At 43.9% G+C, this 21,775-nt stretch overlaps 1 pseudogene; it reads right to left on the reverse strand.

Moving 5' to 3' along the window:
- LOC114897675 overlaps positions 1 to 21,775 on the reverse strand; it is a 35,181-nt pseudogene that overhangs the window by 3,736 nt on the left and 9,670 nt on the right.

Raw genomic sequence — 21,775 nt, forward strand, 5'->3', positions numbered from 1 at the left:
CCGGAGCCTGTGCTCCGCGACGGGAGGGGCCGCGGCAGTGAGAGGCCTGCATACCGCAAAAAAAAAAAACCAAAAAACTGGGAAGCAACCATCCTAGGTTAAGATTTCGATACATGTTTCTCTCTTTTCCTTGCCAATGTATTTCTCTGACTGTCCCTTATTTCCCATAGCATTTAATACCCATATAATGCAAAAAGCTCACCATGTTACCTAATGGATTTGTACATGTACATATGGTACATATCTTGAAACAGCTTTTAATTTTATATAGCTGTGCAGTCAGCTGCTGGTTTCTACTGCTTCTAGAAACCTTGCCAGACCATCTGCAGACCTCTAATACTTCTGACCAGAGGGTAACTGGCAGGAATTCAATGTTACGACCGTATTCAGCAAAATTTCATGATTCCAATGCCCTAACTCAGAAGCAATACTAACTGGCCTTCAGAAAGAGACAGAGGTTAGCAAGACCTCTACGTTAACTACAGTAATGCTTCTCTGAGTCAGCAGATATTATTGACACGAGTAGCAGAACTCAGACCCTACACAAATATCAGTCATCAGCTGGTCAGAATAATAGGACTGGGTATGTGGACAATAGCAGAAAGATGTTCTAGATGCTGGGCATACCTTCTTGGAGTCAGGAGGAATTATTGTGACTGGCTTTGGGAACACAGCAAATTATAGGATCAGGCTAACTAATTGCAGCTTTAAGGAATCCCCACTAGCAGAAAATACTCACTAGACCAAGGGTCCTCAACCCCCGGGCCATGGACCAGTACTGGTGTGCGGCCTGTTAGGAGCCGGGCCGCACAGCAGGGGGCGAGTGAGCTGCTGCATCTGCCGCTCCCCATGGCTCCCCATCGCTCGCATTGCCACCTGAACCATCCCCACCCCCACCGGTCTTCCATGAGACCGGTCCCTGGTGCCGAAAAGTTGGGGACCTCTGGGCTAGACTGAAGGAAACAAGCTAGTTTAGCTGACCTTCTGTGTAGCAGGTGACCTGAAGGTGAGGGTGTGCAGGACACCCGTGAAACCTTGTAGACCAGTGTTTTTGTTTTGTTTTGTTTTTAAATCCAGTGGTTTTCTTTCTCTCTTTTTTTTTTTAACATTTTATTTATTTATTTTTTGGCTGCACGGTGTGTTAGTTGCAGCACGCGGGCTCCTCTCTAGTTGTGGTGCGCAGGCTCCAGGGCGCGTGGGCTCTGTAGTTTGCAGCAGGCGGGCTCTCTAGTTGAGGCGCTAGAAATCAGTAGTTGCAGCGCGCCGCCTTACTTGCCCCACGACATGTGGGATCTTAGTTCCCCGACCAGGGATTGAACCCGAGTCCCCTGCATTGGAAGGCGGATTCTTGACCACTGGACCACCAGGGAAGTCCCTGCACACCCGTGTTGATGCAGCTAATCTGAAAATGGTTGTCCCCTTCCTCCTCAATAATCCACTCCAAAGTGACATGATTTATGTATCATCACAGATTCATAGTTAACTCCTACAATTCTTTATTCCTGTCCTCTAACCATTTAGTTATCACGTATAATGATTACATCACTTGCTTCCTTGTATAGCGCCCCCCATAAAGGGATGTTTTGGGGGAAAGGGCGCACATACGCCATGCACACGTGCTGTTGTGTTTGTTGTTTCAGGGGGAGTCTAAAGTTGTTGCATTAGTCAGAAGGGAACTTCACACTTTTATTTTGTGGGTGGAGTGGTAGACAGAGTGAAATGTGGAGGTATGCATGACAGGAAGGAAAGGAAAATGGACAGCGAATGCGTTCCTCATTCTATGAGACCATGAGGTAACTGATGTTGTTTGGAAAGTTCAAGTTCAAATTCCAGAGATTGGTGGTTATATGTAGAGATGTAGGTATATGGAGACACATAGCATTGGGCTAGCCTTCTTTGTTTTTGAAAATCAACTTTATTGAGATATCATTTACGTACAATGTAATGCATCCATTTAAAATGCACAACTCAGTGTGTACACATGTGGAACTACTGCCACAATCAAGATGGAGAATATTTCTATCATTCTCCAGAATTTCTCCTTGCTTCTTTGTTGTTCCTCCCTTCTTCTACTTTGGCCCCAATCAAAACAGAGCTGCTTTTTGGTCACAGATTTTTAAAATTTTCTAGACCTTTATATAAATGGAATCATACTCTCATGTCTGGCATCGTACACGCAACATAATGATGTTGACATTTATTCATTTTGTTGTGTATTTAGCAGTTTGTTTCTTTTTATTGTTGAATAATATTCCACCATGTGCATGTATCACTTTCTGCATAACCTGCCGGTGAACATCTGGATTGGTTTTGATTTTTGATTGTTGTGCATAAAGCTGCTATGGATGATTTCCAATTTAGGGTTATTGTGTGCAAAACTGTTATAAATACTTGTGTACAAGTCTTTGTGTGGACATATGTTTTCATTTCTTTTGTGTATATACTTGGGAGTGGAACGTCTGGGTCATATGTTTCACTTTTTCAGGAATTACCAAAAGGTTTTTTTCTGAGTGATTGAGCCATATAATATTCCCAGAAGGGGTGTATGAGGATTCCAGTTGCTGAGCATCCTCACCTCCATTTGGTTTTGTCCATTTTAATTATAGCCATTCTAATGGGTGCATGGTGGAATCTCACGGTAGTTTTAATTTCCATTTCCCTGGTGACTAGTGTCATTTACATCTTTTCATGCAACTTGTATACTGTCATTAGTGAAGTGTCTGTTCAATTCTTTCACTCTTTTTTTAATTGGATTGTTTGTCTTTTTATTATTGCATTGTAAGTGTTCTTTAAATAGTCTGGATACAAGTCCTTTGTTAAATATATGCTTTGCAAACATTTTTTACATTCTCTTGGTTGTCTTTTCATTTTCTTGACAATGTGTTTTAAAGACCCCAATTTTTAAAAATTAATTAATTAATTAATTAATGGCTGCATTAGGTCTTCATTGCTGCATGCCAGCTTTCTTTAGTTGCATCAAGTGTGGGCTACTCTTCATTGTGGTGAGCAGGCTTCTCATTGTGGTGGCTTCTCTTGTTGTGGATGACGGGCTCTAGGCACATGGGCTTCAGTAGTTGTGGCACTCGGGTTCAGTAGTTGTGGCACATAGGCTTAGTTGCTCCACGGCACGTGGGATCTTCCCGGACCAGGGCTCGAACCTGTGTCCCCTGAATTGGCAGGCGGATTCTTAACCACTGCACCACCAGGGAAGCCCTAAAGACCCACATTTTTATTTTGATAAAGTCTAACTTACTGGCATTTTCTTTTATAGCTCATGGTTTTTCTCTCCTATTTAAGAAATCTTCACAAAACCCAAGGTCACTAAAATTTCTCCATTGTTTTCTTCTAGAAATTTTATAGTACTAGGCTTCACATTTAGGTCTATGATCATTTCAAGTTAATTTTTGTGTATAGTTTGAATTGACACTTTTTTTTTGCATATGGATATCCAGTCATTCCAGCACCATTAGACATATATGTGTGGATCTCTTTCTGGACTCTATTCTGTTTCATTGTTCCTTTTGTCTATCTTTCTGTCAGTACTGCACTATCTCGATTTTTGTAGATAGCGTAAGTTCTTCTTACACTATCAAGGTCCATCTTGTTCTTCTTTTTCAAAATTGTTTTCGCTATTCTAGAGCTGTCACATTTCCAAATAAAATTTAGAATGAGCTTGTCAATTTCAGTGAGCATACTGGCTGGAATTTTGACTGGGGTTACTTTGAATCCCTCAGTCAATTTGAGTAGAATTGAAATCTTAACAGTTGAATCTTTCAATGAACCTATGAATTTTAACGTACTATGAATCGGAACCTTCCAATAAACCTATGAACATGGATTATTTCTCCATGTATGTGATTCTTCCTTAATTTCTTTGAGCAATGTTCTATAATTTTCAGTGACGAGTTCTCACATATCTTTTGTTAAATATATTCCTAAGTATTGTTTGTTTTTAGGTACTCTTGCAAATCGAATTTTTATTATTTAATTTTCTGATTGTTTACTGCTGGCGTACAGAATACAATTAACTTTTGGATGCTTCACTTTGTACTCTCCCACCTTGCTAAATTTACATATTAATTCTAGTAGCTGTCATGTAGATTTCCTTGAGGTTTTCAGCACAAATACTCATGCCATCTGTAAATAGAGTCCAATTTTCTTCTTCCTTTCTTTGCTTTTGATATTTATTTTGGTTTCTTTTTTTTTTTTCTTACTTCCATTTTATTGTTTTGTACTCAATTTTTGCCCTCATTGCTCACTGGGGATAACCCACCGCTACGTTAAAATCCCTGATCTGGGGAAATTTAGCAGAGATCTCAAACTAAGGCAGGAATAGGGCCAGGAAAAGAGCTGATGGATTAAAGAAGAAACAAAAAAAAGACACTGTGAAGAAATATAGTTAGCTAGAGGCAAGCCTGCAGTTTTAGCTTTGCTCTGCTGCTGCTGTTGCTGGTCACATCGAGGTCCTTTTGAGCTGGTTGGAAAGAAGGAGAAAATGTGTGAGAGCTGTGAGTGGATGGGTCTTAGCTGTGGCTGGAAAACTCTGTGGACGTTAGGAACTCCTAGGATTTTCAAGTGAGGAGGCCAGTATCAGCCATAGGCCAACATGCCAATCAGATCCCAGTTCCCCCTCCCGTGCACATCCACCCACTGAGTCTCTGCCTCAGTTTCTGGACCCTTCCCAGAAACCTTTCCTTCTTCCCCTAGCAAAAGCTCTCAGGAAATATCTGAGCCCCTTTCTGTGATTAAATTCTGCCCCATCCCCACACCTCACCCGCTGTTACGTTTTAACAAGGTGTATCCGAAGATGTTTTAAGTCCCGAACAATGACAGCACAAACACAACAGCAAAACATGTAAAGGAAGAAAATAGCATTTATTGAACATCTACGAACCCTATGATGCCCCACGGTTATTATTTAATCATAATAAGGTCTAAAATAGGATTTGTGTCCTCATTATAGATTAAAGGACTGGGGTTTAAGAGGTTCAGCCTTTTGTTCAAGGTCATATAAAAATTGGAGAATAAATTTGAACCTCGATCTGAGTTTAAGTATAGGCCTTTTCCACTGCACTCATCTGACCCTTCCATATTACTGAACACTTTGTGTAATATATTTGCTGACTTATCACTGACTCTACTATACTAGATTGTACATTTCTTGTCTGCAGGCGTGCACGCACCATTATACACCCAGCCTCCAGCACAGGGCACAGCAAGTAGTAGTTATACAGTGCCAGCTTGTTGAATTGATTGAAATACCAAGAGAACAATGTGTCTACTTGCTTTATTTATTCATTCATTAAACAAATACTTTTTTGTGGTTAGACACATAGATCTAGAGTGGAAGTCACATAAGCAAATAAGCAATTAATTCTACACAGTGTTACAAGCAATGCTACAGGACGAATAAAATATTGAGGAAACACAGAAAAGAGATACCCAGAATGGCCTTGGGATGTCAGCAAAGTCTCCCTGAAGGAGGAGGGATATTTTGACGTTTGATGTCGAGAATGATGCGTTGTGAAAGAAGGAAGATAATCCAGACAGAGAAGGCAGTCACGTGCAAGGTTGGGAGTGAGAGAGTGTGTGACACATTCAAGAAAATGTAAATAGCTCAGTGTGGTTGGGACATAGAAGGTGAGACATGGAATGATGAGAGATGAGGGCAGACAGTGAAACAGGTGTCAACTATGAGAAGATTATCGTGTTCTGTTAAGGCTTTATCCCAAGGGAGCCACCGAAGGGATATAATCTGCAGATGGCAGAATCTGATTTCTTATTTAGGAAGACCATCCTGGCTGACTTCTTCGTGGAAAATGATGGGGGTGGGGCAGGACACCATTTGGTAAAGAATCGCTGAACTCTAGGTAAAAGATGATTGTGGTCGAAACAAAGACAAAGAGTATGGGATTGGGGAAGGTGGGTAGATTTGAGAGATAAAAGTAAAATGAATAGGATTTGGAGACGATTAATTTGGGAGTAATGGAGAAAGGATTGGTGAGGATGTCTTAGGTTTGGGGTTTGGGGAAATGGTGGACAGCCAGGCCATTTATGAGCTCTTGAACCCAGGTGAAGTATTCGTGTGAAGAAGAATACCTCCAATAAATATCATCCCAGATGGTGTACCGGAACCTTAAAATCATCATAATTGTTTCAGTAAATTATTAGCCTCCCCCTCTCCAGCTAACTCGCCACATCTCTCTATAACACCGTCATTTTCCGAGTCAGTTAGGCTGCAAACCTCTTGAGCACCGTTGTTTCCTCCTCTCCTCAGCCATCCCTACACTTTCAATTAGTCGCTGAGGCCTGTTTGTCATCCTCACCAATGTCTCTTGAGTCTGCCCTGTCCTTCCTTTCCCACTGTCATAACTGCAGTCTGAGCCCTTATCACTTCATGCCGGAGCTACCTCTTAGCTTGAGTAGTTTCCTAACCCGTCTTCATACCTCCAGTTGCTCCCCAGTGCAGTCCATCTGGGACCCCATGGCCAGAATGATTTTCTTTGTACACTGCTTCCGTCACCTCTCCCAGCTCAGACTAAAGGAGAGCTTGCCTTGAGCTCGGACTAAAGGAGAGTGGCTCCAGCAGACTGCAGGCTAGGAAGAGAAAGGAGGCCCCTGTTCATTTCCTAGTCCCTCCTGCTTCACTGCAGTTGTAGTAGTGGCTCCGTCACCTGCTGCAGAAGGACCTGCGCCTTCTCCCATGGCTCCAACGCTTCAGGCTCCGGGAGTGCCACTCCCTCTGTGTGTTCTCTCAGACTCCAGGGTGGTGACAGATCACTGCTGTCGCTCCTCCCAGCATGTCAGCATCCGTCGTGGTTCCCTTCACCCTGCTTCTTCATTCAACTTCCTTTGCTTGAACTCTCGTTAATGTGCCATCTGTCTGCCTCATGGATGCTAATTGATACAATGCTGTCTCGAAGAGCACCCAGACTAGTCTTTGCCTTCATAGGGGTGCATCTGGGTACATTGATCTCTCCCATGGCACCAAGCATGGGGACGGGCCACTAGAAAATCGCTTGTTATCCTAGATGAAGAAAGATTATTCATAAGCTAGACAGTTCTTTGTGTGAATACAGGGTTCCTGTTGACAAACCAGACTGCCAGACGTGACCCCTGTTAGCACGGGGCTATTATTGATTATTTCCCAGTGGGCTTGACCCTACACCCCATGGGGTTCCCAACTGATAGTGAAAGATCAAGATGACATAATCTTATTTATTGACGGGTGCCCAATGGATAGACTCAACGGCCTGTCTAAAACCCAGTGGAATATCTCTGCCATCTTCCAGCTCTAAATTCTAAATTCTGGGACTGATACCATTCTTTATGAAGCCAGCATGTTTCTCACTGTCCTAGAGGATGACTCTGGCAGGAGTTATTCCAAGAGGGCTGATGCTTCAACACCGCTACCTTCAGGGTGATTTGGAGATGACTTGTTCACAGTGCTCTTTCTGTTTAACAAGGGCAATGTTCATTCTCAGAAGTGGAAGAGCCACTAATCGTCTGCTATCATCAAAGAGAAACTCTTACCAGATGCCTTAGCAGAATTTGCTGCTTTGCTGCTTTCTGGAGGCCTCAGAGATTCTTGTTTTAATTATCCTTTCTCCACACATCATGTTTTTGAAATTCCCAACATATTTCCAAGTTATTTTAGCTGGGTATCTTCCCAGCTGATCTTAAAATCAGAGTTCCTACTCTTGGCTTCTTAATGATGCTTACCAGTGGGAAAAAAAAGGGGTGAAAGGATCTCAAGATCTTTTCCCTCAGGATGTAGTATAACTGTCTCTCGGGGAAGGAGTTTTTTCATTTCAGTGTGAAGTGCAGGGTGCAGAAGGGCCAACACATGCAAATTTGAAGCAAACGTTTCCAGAGCATCAGTCCTTCACACATGCGTAAAACAGATCATCCAATGGGAGCAGTACATAAATCACTCAGAAGAGAGTGCCAAAAAATTCTACCGCGTGCCTTCCAGAATTTAAAACCCAAACATGTTAGAGTTCCAAGCCCTTACCTAAAAAATCCTGAAGGGAAAATGAACTGCGAATAACTATGGAGAAAGTAGAAACGATTCATCCACCTGATGGGACCACCTGCTAATCAAAGTTCCCACAGTGTTTCGTATCCAGCTATGAATCAAAACTCTGGAGCTAAGTTTATGGCTTAAAAAGCCAAAGACTCCTGTCATCATCATCACTGTTATTTACCAGTGACTGAGCCAGAATCTGCATGAGTCTCGATGTTTCTTAAAGGATGTTGGTCCATCCTTAAAGGATGTGTCTGATTTGGGGGAGGAGTGTGGCCTGGTTCCAGATGCTGAGGTTAATGGGCAGTGTGGTAAATCACAGTCACAGAAAAGAAAGGCCTTGGAGTGGGTGGACGAGTGTTTTAGTTTCTTAACCCACTGCACACCCACGGAAGAGAGAACTTGACATGTGTTAGAAATGTCTAAGAAGAGGTACTTCCACACATTGTTTTAGGAAAGTGTTCTTGTACTAGACACAGTGCTTAATGCAGAATGTTTCTAAAAAGGATTTATCGAGGTAGATGGGAAATAATTCTTATAGCAAAATGTCTGCCATCTTACGTGCAGAAAGTAAGTGGGGCTGAACATGAGGAGCCCCCCAAAAATTGGAAAAAGAGAATGGGTTCAGCTATCAAACCAATGCCCTGAAATAGTCTGGCACACAGTCTGGCACTGAGCTACAAGACTTGGTTCAATATATTTATGTATCAGTTTGCTATGGCTGCTGTAATGAAACACCCCAACTGGGTGACTTAAAACAACAGACATGTATTGCCTCACAGTACGGGAAGGCAGAAGTCTGAAGTCAGGATGACAGCAGGGCCATGCTGTCTCTGAAATGTAGAGGGGCCTCCTTCCTTGGCTCTTCCTAGCTTCTGGTGTTTACCTGCAATTGCTTGGTTTCTTGGTTTGCATCACCCCAGTTCCGTGTCCGTTGTTGCATGGTGTTCTCTGTGTGTCTCTTTCTTCACATGGCTGCCTTCTTATGAGGACACCAATCATATTGGATCAGGGGCCCACCCTACTTCAGTATGACCTGACCCTAACTATTACATCTGCAACAATGGACAAGTCACATTTTGAGGTACTGGCAGTTGGGACGTCAACATCTTTTTTTGGAGGGGGAGGACACAAGTCAACATGCAACAACTTTATTGAAATATGGCAGGAATAAGATTTACAAATTAGGAGCTTTCTTCTCTGTTTCTGTTCTCCTTTTTTCTTGCCTTCCTTCCTTCCTCTTTCCTTCCTTTCTTTCTCTCTCTCTTTCTCCCCCCCTTCTCTCTTTCTTTCTTTTCTTGTTTCCCTAGCCATAGCATCTTGGTGAGGAGTGAAGAACAGAACTAGGAGACACTAAGTTGTTGTACATAAGAAAAGGCATGGTGATACCTAGAGAAATACAACTCGAAATGAGAAAGGCGGTCTGCCTGTGTGATGAAGACATCTCATATACAGCATAATGGAATTTTGAAAAAGGAGAAAGAAGATTTAGCAGTGTAACATGCGTGAGGGAGCTAAAGATGATTTTCAGAAGTTGGCTGTGTTGCCAGGAGTAGTCATCCTTTACCACCATTGAGAGCACCGAGTCCATAGCTATGTTTCACGTCATGGCTTTGGAGTCACTTCTGTGTCCCGTTCAGCTGTGTCACTGTGATGAGCTGGCTTTGTGGAGGGAGGAAACAGGACCAGTTTTGTTCATGCTACATGAAGCCTGACGGTTAGCCTGCTACATAAATCTGATGGGGATTCTTTAGCAACGGAGGCACAATAACAAAAGACAGAGAGAAGAAAATTGTGGCAGGGTCCATTCAAGCACAGCCCAAAGGACGAAGAAGCTTGTCTGGTGGACTTTAATATTATGGCTCCTCTGTAATAGACACTATGTCTTACACTTTCTCAGCTGAGAATTAGTCCTTCATATCACCCAAGGAAGCCCACCTGTTCTGTTCCTATGCTCATCAAACAAACTTCCCACGTTAGTTTATACTACTTCAAGGAGAGAATGTGTTAATCGTATTAACAAAAATATTCACATCCAGAGTTCGGCAGACTTTTTTGTAAAGGGCAAGACTGTAGATATTTTCAGCTTTGCAGGCCACAGCAGCTCTGTGGCCGTAACGCAGCTCTGCCGCTCCTGGGGGGAAAGCAGCCCCAGACAATACGTAAGCCTAGGGCCTGGATGTGCTCCAGCGCAACTTACTTTACAAAAACAGGCGTCAGGCTGAGCTGGCCCACAAGCCATTGTTTGCTGACCCTGTTTTAGACCATAGGGCAATATATATATATATTTTTGCCTTTTTAGTAAAACTTTGAATTTCGCTTTTATATGTAAATCTCAGTTTGGTTAATGAGCACTGCCTTTGAGAAACAGTTCCACCTTCTATGTGCTGACAAATTCAAGATTCTGAGTGTGCAGATCTTCCAGCACGGTTAATTCACACGCTCGTTGTTACCTCATAAAGCGTCATGGCAACAGTGTGCTGATTTCTCCTCCAAAATGGATAGGATCTCATGATACAATTTTATTTATTTTATTTTTTTCTTTTGGCCACACCACGCAGCATGTGGGATCTTAGTTCCGTGACCAGGGATCGAACCCGTGCCCCCCTGCAGTGGAAGTGCGGAGTCTTAACCACTGGACCACCTGGGAAGTCCCTCTCATGATACAATTTTATATCAGCAGTTTTCTCTTTTTGTTTTTCCTTCACTCAGTGGGGCCTCAAAGGTCAATGAGACTAGTTTTGTAAAGGAGAGTGTGGGTCTTAGAAATGTGAACTGACTTAGAAATGAAAACTGGAAGCGAGGCTGAGTATCCAGGATTCCCAACCTTAGGTTTGGTTTCCCAGCCTTTGAACTTGGCTGCTAAAAATTATCACAAAAGCTGGAGACCCGGGACTTAAGTCACCAGACAGCAGTTATATAGTGTTGATGATGGGGATGGTGCGTAAGCCACTGGCTTGGTACAAAGAAGCCAAGAGTACTCACGAGCTCTCAGGACGCCGTATAGTTCGTATGATCTCTTTTAAAAATTTGAAATGCCATTAAACATTTATTATCCATGTATTTATCTAAGCCTGTCTTGAACCTGTCTATGTTTTGGCTCTACAACTAGTTCAGGTAACAAATTCCATGTGTTTACTTGTCTTCTAGACAAGAAGCCCTTCTTGTTGATTTAAAGCTGCTTTTTATTAAAACTGATGGTGATGTCATCAAAAGATGCCCAAGGTGGATTATCCCAGAGAGCTCTTAAAGGGAACACATTCCGAGGGTGTCCTTTGCAAAAAGGGTCTTTGGGTACCTTACATACCACATCACCCCAAAGTAGCAAAGTTATACAGTGGTTTCCCAACATTTTCAGCCACCAAAACTTGCTAAAAAAATTACGTGGGATCTTAGATAAAATTGGTAACAAATGCACTGGTCTACTTGTAGGCCATTTTCCGCAGAGAATTCAACGTCATGTCACACACTATCATTTTTTTCTTTTAATTTGGCTGCCCCCCACTGGAACATCAGCTCCACGGAGTCAGAGCATTTTCTGTTTATCCACAGTCACTCAAATAGTCACTGATGCATAGAAGGCATTCAGTAAATATTGTTAAATAAATGAAGCAGCGTGTGAGGTCCTGAAGCCACACCTGAGCCTGAGGCTTCCTCCGTGATTTCCTTTCTCTCATCGGGTACCAAACTTGGGCATCCTCCGTGAAGCCCTTCCTGGGTGGGGTGTGAGGTGGATTTCGATTGGCATAGAACCTTGCAGTAAAGCTCACACGCACTTTATCTTATTGGGACCTCTCAATCACCCTAATATGGTGCATATTATTACCACTCCCAATTTGTAGTTGAGAAAATAGACTTGGAGACCATAATGGACTTGGTCACAGGCACATTGATGGGAAATGTTAAAGCCGTAGAACTGAGACAGCTCCAAATGCACTACCCCAGAATTTCAAACTACTTTGCAACTCATAGGAAGGAATTTTTAAGTATAACCCAGAAAATACACAAACACACACACACACACACACATACAGTTAAAGCAACGGTTCTACAAAAGAATGCCTTTACTAATGTAATATACGCTGATATTTTTATTCTATTCAATTAAATTCTAATTGCAACCACAGACTGAAGAACAGCGTTGTCTGGCATCCATATTTTCTTGCATAATTTCCCCTCTCATATCATCTTTTCCCTCCATTTTGAACATGAAGGGATAATTGCTTTCTTCTCCTGCCGGGCTTCCCAGTCTCTACCTGAAGTCAGCGTGTCTGGGAGCGGGAGTCCCCCCGAGCTGGAGTCCGGGGACGCGGAACAGCCAGGACACTGCCTGAAAGGCAGTGGAAAGCTTCTCCGGGGGCACAGGCGGAGAGAGAATCAAAGCCGAAAGCCTGGACATCTGGGGCAGGAAACGGTTAAGAGACCACTAGGTGTTTTGAGCTGACAAGACCACCACAATGTTCCTGCAAAGATTAGGCGGAGAGCAGATGTGCAGTAACTCGAGTTCTTCAGAGTAAGATAGCGACGACATAAATTAGCCTTGTCCAGGGCCTGACAAAGGGACCACGCGCTTTTGGAAGTCTTCAGAGGGAAGCCATTTTTTATGGGCCCTCCAAGGTTATATACCTTTATCCAACAGAATGAGTTTAATTAGAGCAGAATGAGTTTAATTGTTTACAGGGGAGGGAAGCGAGCCCAGTAGGGGCTGTCAGGGTGACTGGACAGAAAATAAACGAATGAGCCTGCGAAATAGCCGAGGTTTCGCCGAGGTTTCCTTGAGCTCTCGTCAGCTGATAAGTTTTCCTTCACCCCTCGAGATGACTTTTGTCTGTTTTCCCGAAACTGGAGAAACAAAGAGGTGAAAGCGTTCCAGACTCCCGATCCTCCGGTTTGGAAGGATTGTGGTCACCATCTCCTTCGAAGCTGCCTTTTCTGAGGGCTGGTGAGGCGATGCCACACCCAGCTGCTGGAGGACGGGCCTCCAGGACCAATTCACCCGCGCACCAGCAGGAGACACCCCTTAGGATGTGGCCGGGCCTTATCAGTGGATATTTAACCTGAGGCTTTGAGGAGGGCCTGGCGCTTCAGCTCCCCAAAGATAAATCCTCTACTCAGGGGAGGCCCAGCTGGGGTGGGCTTTGGGCCAGAGATGGCTCTGCTAGGGCTGTGTCCCAGAAGGAGATATGGGATTTGGCTCACCACTGATAAGAGCCTGGGATTCGGAGGCCTGCTAGGAAGTCCTGATTGGATTCCTATGAGAACCTGAGAAAGGGCAGGAGCTGCGCCTGGTGGGCCGCAGAGGGGTTGCTAGAGTCTGGACCAGGTTTCCCTGAACATCCACAGAGTGCCGGGCCCCTGGGGAAGGAACAAGAGGATAGAGTGAGGTTGGGAGTGGGAATAAAGGGGGACAGGAGGGTGCTCCGGCTGAGGGCCCCAGGCTTCTCTGAGCCCCTGGCTGGACAGGCTGGGCTCCGAGGCTGGGAACTGGTCGGGGCAGACGTGGGTCCAGAGCTGTGCTTACCATGCTGCGGGCAGCTGACTGCCACCGCCCCCTTCCAACCGGCCTCCCAGCCCTTCAGGAAGAGATGCAGATTTGCCCAGGCCAGCCCAGGGCTCACCATAAACTGGTGGATCCCAAACAGAGAACAGCAGAGGCTGTCTCCTCTCGGGTGGGAGAACTGTTTCTTCTTTTTGTTCCCAGGGCCAAGTTTATTCATGGGTGTGGGAGCCTGTGTGGTTGTGGAATCTAAGGACCATTGAAACAAGTCCCCACCCTAAAACATCCCTTCCAGACTGCCTGAAATGCTACCTATAATTTGAGTTAAATGATGCTATTAAAAAAATAAAAATCATCAGGGCTTCCCTGGTGGCGCAGTGGTTGAGAGTCCGCTTGCCGATGCAGGGGACACGGGTTCGTGCCCCGGTCCGGGAAGATCCCACATGCCGCGGAGCGGCTGCGCCCGTGAGCCATGGCCGCTGAGCCTGCGCGTCCGGAGCCTGTGCTCCGCAACGGGAGAGGTCACAACAGTGAGAGGCCCGCGTACCGCAAAAAAAAAACCCCAAAACAACAAATGAGGCCTCAGGGAGATTGAGAGAATTGTAATCATTCGCATCTTCCTACTCACTTTGCTCATCTTCCTCTTAACGTCGGGCTGAGGTCTTCATAGTGGAAGGGATGGAGGACTTTCTCGGGGAGGGACACAGTTTTGAGTCAGAGGCATTGCTGGGAAAGGCAGTCCAGGGGAAAGTCCGCCGTGGGGTCTTTGGTGAGTGTGTGTGTTTGCAGGGGGAGGGTGGTCAAGAAGCAGATTTTAGAAAGGAAAGGACCTGGGAGAATCCAGTGAAAGGGGTGAGGACGCGCCGCCAGAGCCGTACTGTGCTGACTCAGAAACTGTCCCTAAGGCTTGCCTGGCCCTGCTGTTCCTTCAACTCCTCGGTCCTGGGGGACTTGAGTTCCTTCTGTGTGAGATGCTCTTGCCCAGGGCAGGAGCGGAGACCTTTCTGACCTCCAGTCTGTGTCGAGCTGAGACGCTTACCAGCAATTCTGAGCAGACTTTACAATGAGCCCTTCTGTGTAGGGACCACTTCTGAGTCCTGTCTGCGTCATCCCCACCCAGCTTAGGAACATTGAAGACACACAGTAACGTTTGCCCGAAGATTGATCCACCCAATGGATGGGGGTGTGTGCATTTCACACCCGTGTGTGGGCCAGGGCCTCACTTCTTGCTGTCCCTTCCTCCTGCAGTGCTTCCTGCTCTCCTTCCCATACCGTCAGTAGGCGCCCGCCTTGTCACCCCTCAAGACGCAACTCAAATGCCATGTCCTCTTTGTAGCCTTTTCTTTCTGTCTTCCTGTGATTGCGCTTGTGTAAACACCTTGTAATACATGCTACAGTGGATTATCATTGCTGACCTCTTTCTTAATCTTACTCACTTGACGTTGACCTTCTTGAGGTCATTTGTACCATATTTCCAGCTCATAGCACAGTACTTGGCACCTAGCAGGCTCTTAGTAACCTTCCAGTGAATTGATTGGACGTTGTATAAAATTACTTCCAAGGGGCCTCACCAACGTTCCCAGAGGTTTTTTAGCCTATGTAGGGCCAGATAAGTACTCAGCAGCAGAGAAAAACCACACCTGGCGTGGAATACGAGGAGGTCTGTCTGCTCATTTCAGTTTGCCACGAAGAGCCAGTTCCCTCTCCTCATTGAGTCAAGCTCCTCTAAGTTCTCGTCTAAACACTTTCTGAACTTGGCCTCTGAAATGGCAGGTGAGTAATGTGGCATATGAAGAGCTGACAGGCATTTCTGGGACTGCAGAGTAGTGAAGGGTTTTCAAAAAATAAACGAGTCTGTACAAGGATTGCAGCTAGAATCCATGAAATAAGAGCCCATCTGGTTGTCCGTGATGAAGCTGTGCAGCTGGGCGGCAGATGTGTTTGCCTTTCGAGTGGCACAGAAAAGACGGACAGAGGACTGGACACGTGGGGCAATTTGATTTGTCTGATTTTCTACCTTTGGATAGATCCAGACCCTCATTGCTGAACCTCTCAAAAGGGGTCACTTCTTCCCAAGAGCTGAGGCAGTTGGTGTGACAGTTTCTGCGAAAGTGAAAGACCCATCCATGTTAAACGTAGGGTCAGACGGTGGGTCCTGGTTTACATAGACGTGTAAGTGCAGAGTGTGGAGTCCTTTGCTGTGGTCACTCTTCATCCTTGGTTTAGTGGGGAGCTACCAGTGTTTCTTTTCCATAAGACTTGAGGCCTGCCTTCCTTCCTTCCTTTCTTTCCATTCTTTCTTTCTGTCCCTCTCTTCCTTTCTTTCTCTTTCTTCTGTCTTTTCTTCTTTCTTTTCTTTCTTTCCCTCTCTCTTCCTTTCTTTTTCTTCCTTTTTTCTTTTTCTCTCTCCTCCCTCCCTTCTTCCTCCCTTCCCTCCCTCCTTCTTTCCCTTCCTCCCTCCTTCTCTCCCCATCCTCCTTTCTTTCATTCACTTTTATTATAACATTTAAAAATAGGCATAAATTAGTGAAGATACTATAACAAAACCCCCATGTTCCTGTCACCCAGATTCAGTAAGTATCAGCATTTTGTTCACTTCCTCCTGTGACCTTCAGATCACAGACCTGAGGATGTCTGAGTCCCTTCCAGCTCTAATAAGATAGGAGTTTTTCTTCATTTCACAAATTCCTGCACTAACTGCTTTTTCTCCACTATATACAGTATATAAGGCGGTACGTGTATATTCAAACTGCAGTGGCAGATCTAAAGGGTGAGTTGTATGTATGTGAAGGTGCTTTTGACCCTCCAGTTTTTATCAATGCCCTAAGGCCACCCAAATAAAGATATAATTTACAGTAAAAGTAATGTGCTTTCTGTGTGAATGCAGCGCCCAGACGAGCTCCTAGCTGCTGCTTTCAGCAGGATGGTTGTTCCTAAGTCACTTCCCTATAGAAATTCTGGTGTTGCCACCAGTAGTGGGTGATATCAGAGTCCAGCTTCTAGAAGGCAGGCATCACAGTCACTTACTTCAGCTTCAAGAACTCATCTCTTTCCTTCATTTTTCATTCTCAGATGTCTCTTTAATTGCCTTTGTTTGCAAAGAGGGCTACTTAATCTGTTTTCGACTTTTTTCTTTTACTTTCTTCTCCTTCCTCTCCCCTCCTTCTCTTTTCTTATGGTCAAAGCAGCTATTATTGAGCATTTAAAACTTTTGAAATTAGACTAAGTGATTAAAGTTCTCTAATGTATTAGTGGTACTCAAAAATGACTTCATATGTGGCCTTTGATCTTTCCAGCCATCTGTGTAGTTAAAATGCCTCTGCTTAAGCAACTTGGCATTTTTTATATCTTCTTGATAGTTCATAGTTTTTGTAAATAATGTCAGTGTTCTTAGAAAACTGAGCTACAAGAAAAGTGGGTGGGAGGTATATGCCACTTCAGCATTTTTCTTTTTGTAACTTTCAACTCGTCCTTTGAAAATCTTTACATTAAGATAACACTGTGTGTGGCTCTTATGACTGTTAAGTGCTTTACAGCCACTCATTAATACTCAGATTGAAAACCAAGTCATAGAAGAAAGCAATGGCTTGACTAGCGTTGCAACTTGGTAACTATCAAGTTTAAAATCAAGTTCAGGGAATAAAGGCAGAATACAATATATATATGTGATTTATGTATATATGAGTTTAAGCCCACATTCTGTGTCATAGAATAAACTAATACATGAGGTAGGTAAAATCCCTCTATTAACTGAATTGCATGTTGCTATTTCAAACTTATGGCTTGAATTTGGAGTTTCACTTTTAATATGTTAATGAGTAAATGTGCATTTACATTTCTATAACATGTATTCTACTTTGTCTCAGCTCTGGACTTCTAGAACTTTGGGGGAGAAGGTTACTTCTCCCCCAGAGAGCTTCCATGTAACCTGTCTGGAATCTTGTTCTCATTTGTTAAAAAAAAAAAAAGGACAAAAATATATATATATATTTTTTGTGGTACGCGGGCCTCTCACTGTTGTGGCTTCTCCCGTTGTGGAGCACAGGCTCCAGACGCGCAGGCTCAGTGGCCATGGCTCACGGGCCCAGCCGCTCTGCGGCATGTAGGATCTTCCCGGACCAGGGCACGAACCCGTGTCCCCTGCATCGGCAGGGGGACTCTGAACCACTGCGCCACCAGGGAAGCCCGACAAAAAAATTTCTATCATTTCTTTTGCTTGACATGCTGTACTTTAAAATCAAGACATTGGGCTGAGTCCGTTTTGCCAGGTGCTGATAGCTTCTGACAAGGACATATGCATTAAAATCAAATAATTAAGTTGCCTGGAAGCTAGAAGTGTAAACATAACCATAAATAAGAGATGCGCTTGTTTATCTTTTCTGCTGTGACTATTAGTTTACCCCTCCAGGTATGGTGCATCACACACATGCATTTTGGATGTGTACACAGAGTGAGAATTTGGCCCGCTGTATGTAATAAAGCAAAAGTACTTGGTATTCAGCTCTAAAAAATGTTGGAAGATTTTTTCCTTCTTCTCAAATGAGTGTTGCTTGGGGGAGGTATATGACGTGCCAGTTAATATGTAGACTTTTCCAACAGTTTAGGCTTTTTTTCCCCTCAGAGATTCGAGGCAGAATGTCAGGTTCTCTGCTGCCAGTCATTTTCCATAATTTTCCTGTTTATTCCAGTGTGTGCTCTAGACTGTGTTCTCATGGCAGGTGCATATCAATGTACCATATGGCAGCCTCCTGGATCAGCTCTGTCACCAGGCCCTCCAGGAAACGAGACCCTATATTGTTCTCAGGGCACAGCCAGGCCCACATTCAGACAGAAACCGCTGCTCCTTTCCAAACTGCTGACTGTCAGACTATCACAGAATTTCACCAAACAACTGACAGTGGGGAGGATAGGGGAACATTTGTGAGCCCCACATCAGGAAGGCAGGCCGTCATTCATTCACTGATTTCATGAATATTAACTGAGCAGCCAGGAACTGCTCCAGGGAAGGGGATATAAAAGTTAAAAAAGACACAAATTCCAAAAAAAATAAGCAAGTAAAGAAATGATCGAGAGACTTTTGATGGAGCTAGACGAAAAAATTGAAATTGTGGTAAGAGGCTGAACGGCCGCCTTGGAGAGCCGGTTAGCATGACCAGTCTGAGGAAGTTGTACGAAGGCTGAGGATTGAAAGTCGGGAAGGGACCTGACGTGCAAAGGTCAGGAAGGAGAGAATTCAAGCGCAGAGCACAGCAAGCACGGAGGCCCTGAGCCAGAAGCTGCCTGGTATGTTTGAGGAACAGAAGGGAGGTGGCCTGCTTGGAAGGAGGGAATGGGAGGGAGTGTGTAGGTCAGAAGGCAGATCGGGGAGGGCTTCCTAAAGCCAAGGTGAGAAGTTCGGATCTTGTTCTCAGGATAATCAAAATGATCGGAAGATACGATCTGAATCGTTGTGCTACAACAAACAAGCAAATAAATGAATGAACGGATAAACGAATGAATGAATGAATGAATAAATAAAGGGAACTGGACTAGTCCACGTATCTAGAATGAAGTGTCAGGATTGGAAGTTGGAAATTCATGTATTTTTTAGCAAATATTAAGAACAAGTGTTCCTATCAGTCCCTGGAGAAAAATGAGACTTGGATATGAAACTGAAAATGGCTGATTTTGCAGCAAGGACCTAACCCCATCTTCCACTGGCAGCGTAAGGAGAAGTAATCCTGCAAAGGTCCATTACCGAGATGGAGAAGAACACTGTGCTCTCCACAGACGCCAGCCTAGAAGAAGGAGGTCTCTGCCCTAGAGAACTTGCAGTGTCAGGCAGTATAAGTGGACCGACAGTCAGAATGAGTGGACTGACACGCCTAAAATATGGTCGATAGTAATAGAAGTTGGCCAGAAGAAGCCCAATCTGAACTCTGTAGCAAACATGCAGTTCTAAATCCTTCCCTTCCCCCTCTCTTTACGACTTCATACTTGGCAAGAGAAAGGTCACTTGACAATATTTATTAGCTCATTAACTGTAAGTGTCTTTGCTGCCAGGGGAGATATTTTTTATAACAATTCTATTGTTTTCTACAAGCTACGCTGCAGGTGTCTCTCCACTGTGTAAATGAAATGGTGAGCGCCAGCTCTCTCCTGGCATCCAAGATCCATAACTAAATATTACTTCTGCAGCTGGTAAAAAGGAACATGATCAGACTGAGTCTGGCTTGGCTGACTTACATGAGGCCAACTAAGCAAATATCAGTGTTGCCTGCACATGAGCATTGCTTTGAAGATCGTGAGCTAGGGTTATCTCGTTTCCCCTGTTCAGACCCCCTGTCCCCAAGAAAAGGGGAAGGAAACAATTAACATGCACCAAGTGCCAGGTACTAGGACCTTCATATACATGGTTGAATGTAATTCTCCCGACAGCTTTATTAACGGAAAGGAATTTTTGCTACTAATAAACCAGATGAGGAAACCAAGTCTCAGAAAGGCTACTTTGCTCAGTCACACAGCTGTTACGTGGTTAAGCTGGATTTTAAAGCTAAGTCTGTGCTTTTTTAAACACATACTATTCTATGTTAAAAAATAGTATAGTACCCTCAAACGTGGCGCACTTTCTCATTTGCTTTCCAGTAAAGTCTGAGCTTGGTTGTAGATGATTCCATAGCAGCCATGGAATAAAACGTCTTTGGACTCCTGATGAAAAAAAAAAACTTGTCTTCTTAGAATTAGGGGCACTGGTTCTGTAAATAAACCAAAACATATTTTTCTAATTAATCATTTTGAAATACAAGTATGATCACAGTTTAGTTCTTATTTATGTTTTATTTTTATTTTTTTTTGGTGGGGGAGGGATCTATAAGCCCACCAGCTCTAACTGGTAGGTATATAATACCCACCGACCAAAAAACACCAAAAAATCCATTCACCCATTAATTTCCAGTGTTTACACAGACTCCTCTTTTGCCGCCCACCCTTGGCTTGACTAACTCCTAATCCTTCTCTAAAACTCATCTCAGGAGTTCCCTGGTAGCCTGGTGGTTAGGATTCTGGGCTTTCACTGCCACGGCCTGGGTTTGATCCCTGGTCAGAGAACACTGAGATCCCACAAGCCGTGTGGTGTGGCCAGAAACAAACAAACAAAAAACCTCCCCAAACCCCCCAAAACTCATCTCAAGTACCAGCTTTTCTGGGAACGTTACCTTCCCTCTCACAGTTACCAGATACAGTTTTCATTGTTTTATACGACCCACCTGAGTTTTTCTTTTAATTGGCTTGTTTGTCCAACTGCTAGTGCATTTATCCTTGGAGGTCAGGGATTTTGTGTCTCTCATCTCTGTTCTCAGTGCCTAATGGCTGCCATTTTAGTGGGTTCTTGAGTTAGCTGTTGAATGAATGAGTGAATCATTAGTTAATATGATGAGATATTTATTAGGCACCTACAACCTGTAACAATATTTCACATCAAATCTAATGCTGGTTGCCACTGATTTGGTGATATTTGAATCCAAAACCCATGGCACAATGACAGTAGTAGAGCACTGGGCACGAACCTCAAAGGCCAAATCAATTTCTTTCTCCTTCCCTCCCTTCCTCTCTCCCTCCCTCCATCCCTCCCCCCACACCCCTTTTCTCAGATCAGGGGATCAAGAAAGCATCCTATTGCTTTGCTTTGGGATGAGGGACTTTTGAGGTTAATTTATGTCGGTCTCATTTGGAGTGGACATTATCTCTACATACATGACATCCATCTATAACCAGGGCCCTAGTGGACTTTTAAAGAAAATGCTGTCTTTTGGAGGAGAGATTTGCCAGCCTTAGAGAACTGTCTCCTAGGACCTGGAACTGAGAGCTCATATTCCTGTGAGTTGAGCAGATTGGTAGGAGAGTATAGTTAACCATGACAGGCCAATCGGTTAAACTTTACATCATTTTCGAGCTTCAAAGTTAATGCCTGTTTAAAATGAATTCAGCCATTCCAGAAGGTGAGAATACAATATATTTAAATAGAATCATCACAGAATGTTAAAGCAGAAAGTCTTTCCAGGGTTTTGAAATAACTTGATTTTCTATGATAATTAATTGAATTCTCCACTTACCCTATTCCCTTTGAGTGGAAGGCTATGGATTCATGTTTTGTTTTTTTTTAAAAATGAAAGCATTAAGGATTATTTATCTAACTTTTCTCTACTAACAGGGCCTCAGAAAAGGATGGGTCTGCTTTGCTTTATCCTGTCTTTATGATCAAAGAGGCTCTTATG

Source organism: Monodon monoceros, unplaced genomic scaffold, assembly GCF_005190385.1.
Source record: "Monodon monoceros isolate NGI ecotype Baffin Bay Population unplaced genomic scaffold, NGI_Narwhal_1 Super_Scaffold_17, whole genome shotgun sequence".
In the NCBI taxonomy this organism is placed as follows: domain Eukaryota; kingdom Metazoa; phylum Chordata; class Mammalia; order Artiodactyla; family Monodontidae; genus Monodon; species Monodon monoceros.